The 11,093-nt window shown below is 39.4% G+C and overlaps 1 pseudogene; it reads right to left on the minus strand.

Annotated features, from left to right (window-relative positions):
* Positions 1–7,942: 7,942 nt before the first annotated feature.
* On the minus strand, positions 7,943–9,355 carry LOC111366980 (annotated as a pseudogene).
* Between the last annotated feature and the right edge of the window lie 1,738 nt (positions 9,356–11,093).

Here is an 11,093-nt window from a genome sequence, read left to right on the forward strand (position 1 = left end):
AGTGAAATGGCCCATGGATCCCTACAACCTTTTGTGCAGCCACATGGAACAGTTCTGTGCGGCCGCAAGGTTGTAACTTTTAACTTTGCTGTTTTGGTCCCTGAACTTCGTTTTCTCTTTTCTTTCTTTCATTTGTTCCATCATCAAATATTGACTTCTAATTGACATTTGGGTCAATCAATTCCTTCATCACTTGCTCGGCTCATCTTTTGATTAATTGCAATTTAGTCCTTCATCTTTCACTTTTCTTCAATTCAGTCCAATATTATTTCTTTCTTCCTCCAATCGTCCTGTATCGTCCTCAAGCTCATACTTGGCATATTTTCATTCTCGTTCTGCACTTTAGCTCAACTTTCCAATATTTGCACCTTTGGTCCCCGAACTATCGCTTTGTTCCGTTTTGGTCCTTTTTCGGCTCTTTTCTTCTGAATTCCATCTTTTCCATAGAAACACCTACATTGCATAAATTTAACGAGATTAAGTCACAATTCAACTACTTTGTCCATGTTTAAGTCATGTTTGTGAGCTAAATAAGTTTGTAAAAACACACTTATCAAATCCCCCAAACTTAAACTATTGTTTGTCCTCAAACAATGTAGTGACTTAATGCTAAACAAACATGGCTTAATAGCTTGCTGTGTCTCAGGATTGGAACTTAGTAATAATAATAGAAACAATATCAAAAGCGCGAGAATTGAATCAACCTTTACTCATCAAATGCAATACTCAATGTGTGTGTGTGAACTCATGCCAACATATCAAGCTTATAATTAGTTTATTCCCGACCCATAGTGGTCAAATTTATCCTTACGTCACTCGAGAGATACACAACCTCCAAATGTATTCTTTTCACTCAATTACTTCAGGGTGTATTCTAAGGTTAGGAGTTTAAACAATTTTAATCCTTACCCTCTCTTAGTTTGGATAGATTTTACCATTACAAGTTCACATATCAACATGTAGGTCCTTATTTTGATTGCTTCAACCTTTTGGATTAAACTAAGCTACTTGTCTTGCATCAAAGTTATAGTTCTATAAACCAAATGTCCAACAAGGGCTTTTTTTGTCATCTTCTCATTTGCTTTCTATATAACCCATGTAATGAACTTTAGGCGATGACTCCCAAACCAGTTGGCTTTAGGGCACCAAGTTTTAAACCCTTGCAGTCTTATTCACTCGAGTTATAAAGGCTCAATAAGATGACTTTTTATCAATTTCTCCCTTTTCTTGCTTTCTATATGACCCTTGTAACGAGCTTTAGGTCGATGACTCTCAAACCAGTTGGCTTTAGGGCATCAAGTTTTAAACTCTTACAGACTTACTTGCTCGAGTCATAAAGACTTTTGAGAGAAGTGATGATTTTCCAATTTTTATTTTATGCCCCTTCTTTGTTTTTCTAGACATTTGACTTCCAAAACCATCCTCAACTTAAAGCTTTCACCTATTTCTCACCTTCCGGGTCTAAACAATCCACACAGTATAATTTCATGCACGGGGCCCCCACTTATCTCCATGTTTCCCTATAATGGCTCAATCATCTCCAAACTATCTCAAAGTGGTATTACGGGTTAATGTTATAGAGGGTTATTCTAGGTTTCTCCTAATTTATTCTAGAATTCCAATCAATAACTTAACACGTGAAGCATGAGTAGCGTGCAAAAGAATGTCAAGCAATGCATCAACAAGTATTAGCAAATTAAATCCTGCACTAAATCCACTATTTCTAGTTTATACATGTCCAATAATCACATCATAGTCGGCAAAGCTACCAAACCCACACAAGCATGCTAAAGTTTATCAAGACTCACTCATCAAGCATGCATCACGCAAAAACTTGTCAAAATTAACGATGGATTGTGAATATGCAAAATAATTACATGCTGAATATTTGTTTGAAATTATGCTACCATCCCCCAAACTTATACAATACATTGTCTTCAATGTAAAATGTAAAGTTAAAATGGCAGAATTTAAAACATGGACACAACTTGGCAATAAGATTAACAAAACTCCCCTGATCAATTTGGTGGCTGTGGTGTGAAGCTGAGACCCGCAGCATCATCTTCAGGAGGAGATGGGAGGCGAGATAGGAGTTGTCTCAGCAACTCGGACTGTTGTGCTTGCTCGGCCTGAATGGCTTGAAGCCTACTTTCCATACTTCCTAAACGATCCCAAGTTTCATTCACATGCCACTGTATGCCATCCATTCTCCCAGCGTACATGCTGAACCTACCATTCATAGTCTCTACTTCCCTTCTTGCAGCTGTGGCTTCATTCATAGTGCCCAATGTGTAGTCTCGGGAGGAGTAGAGGTCTCTTTGAACTTTTCAACAGTGGTGGCCATCGTCTCGAACCTCTACTGGAGATTTTGTATATCCCTACTAGTTCCAGTGGCGATGGCAAATATCTGTCGAAGTAGCTGCGAATCCATTTCAGCTGGTTGTGGCGAGGCTTGTGGTAGGTGTATATTTTCAGCCGCTTGTCCTTCTCCCTGCTCATTATGTCTTTGCTGTTCAAGTCGGTCTTTTTCTCTCTTCCTCACCCTAGCTCGCTCCTGAGCTTCAAATGTTGTGTGCTTTATCAGTGGGCTAAATTTCTCAGGCATCTCCCCTACCTCAACTATAACACCGGCGGTGAGACATATCCCGCTAATCAGACTAGGGAAGATCATCGAAGACCGCCTATCTTCCTAGGTCCCCAAATTCTGTATCTGGTCATAGATAAGAGTAGCTAAATCAACTTTGCATCCTCGGACTAAATGATATATGAACCCAGTAGTTTGATCCATGAAAGTTGTTCGATGCGATGTGGGTTCGATATTATGGCACATGAAGACCCAGAGGATGGCTATGGAGGGAGTAAGCTCAATTTAATGCCACTCTGCTGTGGGTAGGGGCCAAGCATTTTCTCTTCCCAAAAGAACCTCTGCCACTTCATTCCAATTGAATTAAGTGGGAATCGGGACCACATTGTCCAAATTAAGATTGTAGAAGTCATGAATGACGGTTGGGGAGAACATTATCCACTTACCTCGCACCCACGTCTGGTGTAAGTGTTCAGAATCCGGAGTCTCAATTTCATTATTGAAGTTTGCATAAAATTCGTGGACTATACTTTCATAAACCGGGTGTGGCTTTTCTACAATCTTATCCCATCCACAGATTTGTCAACTCAAAACCACGAAAGTCCTCTAACTGGACCTGTCTCTTTGGTATCATGCCCTAATGGCGTATTATATTCTCGTATTGAGCTAATCTTTCTACATTTCGAAATCTTTGTACACCTCCTATTAGCTCTCTGGTGCGGGCTGTACCGGAGAAGGAACCAACTTTTTCTTTTCCCTTTGAGGTTCTCTTCGGTGGCATCCTACAAAAGTAAGGAACAAAGTGTATCAAGTTCTTGAAATAAGAAAATGATAAAGAATATCATTGACATGCAAGAATCCCCCAAACTTTCTTCAAAATGTGTGCAATATTCAACGTATGGAAGTCAATGTAACATCAATATTGCATTAATGAGAAAAACTCAAAACTATGGCCCTAACATGCACTTTTTGAAAATTCGACCCATGACTAAGTGACCATCTTCAACCCCGAGCATCACTGAGAAATATTGAAATTTCCCTGGACAAGGTTCGGACACATGAAAGTACTCATTGTGGTCTAGTATATATCCAAATTTCACTACAATCGGAGATCGTTTGGTTAGGAAAATACATGGACAAAATTAGTGACGTGGGTTGACATGGCTTAGCAATTATGTGTTTATGTGCAACAATATGTGAGGCGAATGTGTTCTAATGAAATTCCATGAGATTTTTCATCTATTACGCCTCACAATAACAATGTAAATCATCACACAAATGAAAAGTCCAAAATTTCAAATCATATGTCTCATTGACATTTAATCAAACACGTTGTGTGCATTAGGAATTTCTTACACATTGTTATTGATCTACACTTAGAGCTAATCCACAAATCATAACTCAATCTCATTTCAACACTCAACAAATTTGAAAAGTTCATAAAATCAAAGAAGTACTTCAATCTTTGCATAGAAAGTTAAATTTCTTACCTTGAGAGCTTTGTATGAGATGAAAGTGGAGAATTTTGCTTTAATGTTCTTGATATTAATGCTAATGAAGAGAATAATGTGGTTCTTAGAAGAAGAGTGGATGCTTGTTTGATTGATTGTGCTCGTATGAAGGTGGATTGGGGGGAAAATGGGAGTGTTCGTGTGAAATGTAAAGTGGGGGAAGATATGGGGTGGGTTTTGCAAGTGACGGGTTTAAAACCCGTCACTTATACACCATGCGGCCACATGGTGTTACACCATGCAACTGCATGGCGTAGTTGAGGCCCCCTTTTGTTGTTTCGGTAGGGGTCCATGCGGCCGCATGGACAAAGCAAACCTTTTTTTTAATATATAACTAAGGCAAACTTACAATTATAACCCCAAACACAACCTAAAGTTTAAAAATCCCCCGAAATTGGTTTTCAGTTTCAAAATTGACTCGACTCGCCATATTCCGAAAAATAATAAAAAATAAAAAATTTGACTTGAAAGGGAATATGCTTATCAAAAACTTGGCACGAAAACCAATTCTTTACAAAAAAATTTGAAAAGCATCTCAAAAAATAAAATAAAACAAACGACTTTGAACCTCGAAATGCATTACTTCACACTCAAATACCCACAACACTTTATTTAGCCCCGACTCATGCAACTATAAGCGTGTAGTGCCTAGACTATCATGCGTGAATGATCGATGACCTAGTAAAACATACGAAATTTAAACAAATTCCTAAACTAATGCAATAAAATAAATTGAAGGATACAGTGGATTGCCTCCCACCCAACGCTAGTTTATAGTCGATAGCTCGACTTTCCTGTTTCTTCTTCACTTTGGGTTGCTGAGTTGTATAGTGGACTTCTGCTTAGGGAAGTTACAACCCAATAATATTTTAGTCTTTGCCCATTAACGATGAATGTGCCTTTGGTCTCGTGACTCACTTCAATAGCCCCATATTGCATCACCTTAGTTATGGTATAGGGACCCGACCACCTTGTTCTTAGCTTTCCTGGGAAGAGTTTGAGTCTAGAATTGTACAATAGCACTTTCTGGCCAACTTCAAACTCTCACCTCTGAATGTGTAAATCATGCCATCTCTTGGTACGCTCCTTGGTCAACTTTGAGTTCTTGTAAGCTTCCATTCTCAGCTCATCCAATTCATTAAGTTGCAGCAGTAGTTTTTCACCAATAGCCGTGAGATCCATATTCAACTGTTTCATAGCCCAATCTGCTCGGTGCTCCAACTCCAATGGTAGATGACACGCTTTCCCAAAAACCAGGCGGTATGGAGACATTCCTATTGGTGTCTTAAACGCTGTTCTGTAAGCCCACAGTGCATCGTCCAACTTCTTAGACCAATCTTTTCGGGATGAGTTCACTGTAACTTCCAGTATTCTCTTTAACTGCCTATTCAAAACTTCAACTTGCCCATTGGTTTGTGGATGATATGGAGTTGCTACTTTATGTTTCACCCCATATTTGTTCAACAGCTGCTCTAATTGACGATTTATGAAGTGTTTGCCTCCATCACTTATTATCGCCCTCAGTGTACCATATCTTGTAAATATGTACTTCTTCAAGAACTCTATTACCACTTTTGCGTTGTTGGTAGGCAATGTAACAGCTTCCACCCACTTAGAGACATAGTCAACGGCCACCAAGATATATTGATTTGAGTACGATGGGGGAAAAGGTCCCATGAAGTCTATTCCCCATACATCAACTATTTCAACCTCCAAGATATAGTTTAGTGGCATCTCATTTCTTCTTGAGATATTTCCGGTTCGTTGGCATCTATCACATCTCTTCACATACTCGAATGTGTCTCTGAATAAAGTAGGCCAATAGAAACCCGATTGTAGGATCTTTGCAGTAGTCTTTGAATCTCCAAAATGCCTAGCATATGCAGAAGAGTGACAATGCTCTAGAATCTCCGGTACTTCATCTTCAAGAATGCATCTTCTGACTATCTGAGCTGCGCCTCTTCTGTAGAGAATGGGGTCTTCCCAAAAGTAATACTTCAGCTCTGCGAAGAACTTCTTTCTTTGATGGCTGGAATACTCGGGTGGAGGAAGGGACTTAGCAAGGTAGTTAACAATATCAGCGTACCATGGGACTTTTTCTACTCCGAAAATTTGCTCATCTTGAAAGATTTCATTGATATCAACTGACATCTCAGGTTCATCCCGTTCTAATCTTGATAGGTGCTCAGCTACTACATTTTCACTGCCCTTCTTATCCTTGATCTCAATATCGAACTCTTGCAGCAACAATATCCAGCGGATCAATCTCGGCTTAGCATCCTTCTTTGTCATAAGGTACTTCAGAGTGGTATGATCTGTGTAGATGATGACCTTAGACCTAACAAGATACGATCTGAACTTGTCGAATGCATAAACCATAGCTAGCAATTCCTTCTCGATTATCGCATAGTTGATTTGGGCGTCATTCAAAGTTCTACTTGCATAGTATATCACATGAAAGATTTTATTCTTTCTTTGTCCCAATACCACACCAACTGCATGATCACTCGCATCGCACATTAGCTCAAAGGGCAAACCCAATTAGGTGACATAATCACAGGCGCTGTTGTTAGTTTTTGCTTCAAAGTATTGAACGCTATCAAACATTCCTCATTAAACTCAAAAGATACCTCTTTCATTAGCAAGTTGCACAGAGGCTTGGTGATTTTAGAGAAGTCCTTTATAAACCTCTTGTAAAACCCTACATGCCCAAGGAAGCTTCGAACTCCTTTTACTGATGTAGGTGGTGGTAGTTTCTCAATAACCTAAATTTTCACCTTATCCACCTCTATCCCCTTTGTCGATACTCTATGTCCCAAGACTATTCCCTCTTGAACCATGAAATGACATTTCTCCTAGTTCAATACTAAGTTCGTTTCTCTGCATCTTTGTAAAACCAAGTTTAAGTGCTCTAAACACTCATCAAATGAGGTCCCAAAGACCGAGAAGTCATCCATAAAGATTTCAATGAATTTCTCCACCATATCTAAGAAAATTGCCATCATGCATCGCTGAAATGTGGCAGGAGCGTTGCAAAGTCCAAATGGCATTCTTTGATATGCAAAGGTACCATAGGGGCATGTGAAGGTGGTCTTCTCCTGATCATCCGGTGCCACTGGTATCTGATTATAACTTGAATACCTATCCAAAAAATAGTAATGGGAATGGCCTGCCAATCTCTCCAACATCTGATCTATAAACAGAAGAGGGAAGTGATCTTTCCTTGTAGTGGTATTTAGTTTGCGGTAATCAATGTAAACTCTCCACCCTGTTACCGTCCTTGTCGAAATCAACTCATTCTTTTCATTCTGAACCACTGTAATTCCTCCTTTCTTGGGCACAACTTGCACTGGACTAGTCCATTTACTATCTGATATCGGGTAGATTATTCTAGCATCCAGAAGTTTGATCACCTTAGCTCTTACCACCTCCTTCATGTTTGGGTTTAGCCTCCTTTGACTTTCAACTGTTGGTCGAAACTTCTCCTCCATGAGAATTTTATGCATACATAAGGAAGGGCTGATCCCTTTGATATCTGCTATGGTCTACCCAATTGCTTGCTTGTTATCTCCAAGCACCCTAACCAGTTTTTCCTCCTCCACTTCACTAACCATGTTTGAAATTATCACTGGAAGTGTATATTAGACTTCCCCAAATATGCATATCTTAGGTATGGGGGCAGCTGCTTAAGTTCCAACTTTAGTGGCTTCAGAATAGATGGCTGTGATTTCTCAGGCCCTGTCCCAAGCTCCTCAAAGTATCGTTTCCGCGTGTAAGGTGGGTTGGACTCCAAAAATCTTGCTCACATTCTATGTCCACAGAATCAGATTTTGTGGATTGAGAATGTTCAGGCCTCCAATGCATCTGATGGATTTTGCAGTGTAAACGAATCTTCAATCATTTTATCGATCATGTCAACCCGAAAACAGCTGTCAGTCTCTATTGGTAGTTTCATAGCCTTGAAGACATTGAATGAAACCTGTTCTTCTCCCAATCTCAGTATCAACTGCCCATTCTGAACGTCAATTAAAGCTCTGCCTGTGGCCAAGAATGGTCTGCCCAGTATTAAAGGAACATCTTTATCTTCTTCCATATCCAGAATTAGAAAATCTATTGGGAATATGAACTTCTCCACTTTAACCAATACGTCTTCAATTATTCCTTGTGGATGTGTCAATGATCTGTCAGCCAGTTGTAAGGTCATCGTGGTAGCTTTAGCTTCTCCCAATCCCAATTTCCTGAAAATAGACAATGGCATTGAGTTAATACTTGCACCAAGATCACATAAAGCTTTATCAAAGTAAACTTCACCAATGGTACAAGGGATAGTGAAACTCCCTAGATCTTTCAATTTTCGCGGGAGCTTTCTCTAAATCCTAGTACTGCACTCCTCTGTTAGCATAACTGTCTCATGATCTCCTAGCTTCCTTTTGTTTGATAGGATGTCCTTCAGGAATTTTGCATAGCTAGGCATCTGAACCAGTGCTTCAGTGAATGGGATGTTGATATGGAGCTTCTTGAAGACTTCAAGAAACTTCTTGTATTGCTGCTCCATCTTTTGCTTCTTCAGCCTCTGTGGAAATGGTATGGGTGGCTCATATGGGTTCACAGTTGTAGTCTCTTTATCCCTTGAGTTTCCTTTATTTGCACTCGGCGTTGGCTCTTTTGTCTGCTCTTCTTGCTCCAAAGTCTCTTCTACTTCAGGAGACATCTCTTCTCTGTTTGCCTCGAGGTTATTCACTTGTCTCTCAGGTAATTGCACTCCACTTCTCATTATTATAGCTTTTGCATGCTCTTTAGAATTGACTTCTGTGTTACTTGGCAAGCTTCCTGGTGCTCTACCTGTTAATGCAACTGCCATCTGTCCCATCTGAGTTTCCAAATTCTTGATGGCTGCATTCTGGTCCTGAAGAGTGGCTTCTATCTTCTTCATGAATTGGTTGTTCGCCTCCATATATTGGTTGGTCTGTACCATGAATTTGTCGAACATTTCTTCCAATTGAGGCTTCTTCTCTTGCTGTTGATATTGCCCCTGTGGCCTATTCTGATTTTGGTTGCTCCAAGAAAAGTTGGGGTGCTTTTTCCAGCTTGGGTTGTAGGTCTCTCCATATGTGTTATTCTGCTAGCGTTGTCTCCATTGAGCAAAATATGCTTGCTCTTTTCCTTGTGCCAAAATTAGACATTCTGCTGTCACATGCTCAGCTCCACATTCCTCACAATTTACCTTCTCTGTCTGCACTACGTTAGCTGACTGAGTCATGTTTTCCACCTTGTGAAATAAGGAATCAATCTTAATGGATAACGCTGAATATACGTCCACTTCATAAACTCCTGGTGTCTTCTTTGGTACTGCTCGTTCCATGGTCCACATTGCTGAGGTCGTAGCCATTGTCTCATATAACTTCAATGCTTCGTCAATTGTTTTCGTGGACAATGACCCATTAGCTGAAGAGTCGACCATGCTCTTGAAAGCTGGAAGTAGCCCCGCATAGAAATATTGGACCTGAAGTCGCTTGCTAATCCCGTGGTGTGGACACTTCCTTAGTAAATTTTTGAATCTATTCCAAGCCTCATCGAAATTCTCAGATTCACCTTGCCTGAAGATAGATATATCGTGCTTTACCTTTGCTATCTTGGTCGGTGGGAAGAACTTAGTGCAGAACTTCTAAGCTAGGTCATTCCAGGTAGTAATGCTGGCTATCGGCTGAGAATCAAGCCATTCAATCACCTTTTCCAGCAAAGTATGTGGAAACAGTCTTAATCTTATGGCGTCGTCAGAGATTCCTTGATATCTGAAGTGCTGGCACATCTCTAAGAAATGCGAGACATGCGTGTGCGGATTCTCTTCAATTCTTCCATAAAATTGATGTCCATTTTGGAATAGTTGTATCACATTTATCTTCAACTGGAAATTTGGCTGCCCGAACGGTAGATATACAATGCTGGACTGGCTTTGAATGATTTGAGGGGTCATGAACTCTCCAACGAGCATTTTCCTTCATCTTCTTCCCCTCTTTCATTGGCTTGTACAACAAGATTGTGTTGTACATTCTCCATCGATTTCTCGCTGCTTTGTTTTCTCTCTGCCTTCTTTTTAAGCTTCGTTCGATCTCTAGATCGACTGGGAGTAGATCTCCTTCAACAGATCTTGGCATGCAGTTCTGCAAGAGAATTCAATTTAAACACTTAAATAACTAAAATAAGCACTTAAGTAATAAAACTAAATAAGCAATAAAATAAAATTAACAATAAAAAGTTCGAATTAGTGCTAAATTGAATAAAATTAAACGAATACTCAATCCCCGTCAACGGCACCAAAAACTTGTTTACGAAATAATTCTTTCGATTTAAAACTACCGCAAGTATACAGATCGTGACAAGTAATAAAGTGGATTTTTAAAAGTCCGAATATCGTCCCACAGAGATTGAGTAGTTCAATTCTATATACTCTAGCCTTAACCGAGTCTAATTGAGTGAAAATATGGTCCAAAAGCAAAAAGTCCTAATTTCAATTAAAAACCCTAATTTCTCAATTAGGAACCCTAATCTCGAAATTTCTCTAGTTAAACGACTCAAACACTCAAGTAAATGAAATTATGCAAATTCAAAAGTTAATTTATGGAAATGAATCAAAATAATGTCACTAGGATCACGAATCCCCAATTGAAGCTATAAAAACCCTAATTCCATAAAATCAATGACCCGATGGAAATTTGCCAATTCAATGTTCCTAAATCTATCCAACATATTCTCTCGATATATATTACACCTATTCTTGCACACCACCAGCCTATATCTCTATGGATGATGCAAATATACAAGAATGCATGTGATTTTGTGAACAATTAGAGAATTGCATAAAGCATAGGGATATATCTCTATCCCCTATCGGAACCTATGTTGATTTACACCTTATCGAACCTATTCCACTTCTCTTGAATGTAAGAAATAAGTTATCAACACTCACACAATCATTGGCCACTAATTGCGGAAGAAAA

Source organism: Olea europaea, chromosome 18 (assembly GCF_002742605.1).
Source record: "Olea europaea var. sylvestris chromosome 18, O_europaea_v1, whole genome shotgun sequence".
NCBI classification, from domain to species: Eukaryota; Viridiplantae; Streptophyta; class Magnoliopsida; order Lamiales; family Oleaceae; genus Olea; species Olea europaea.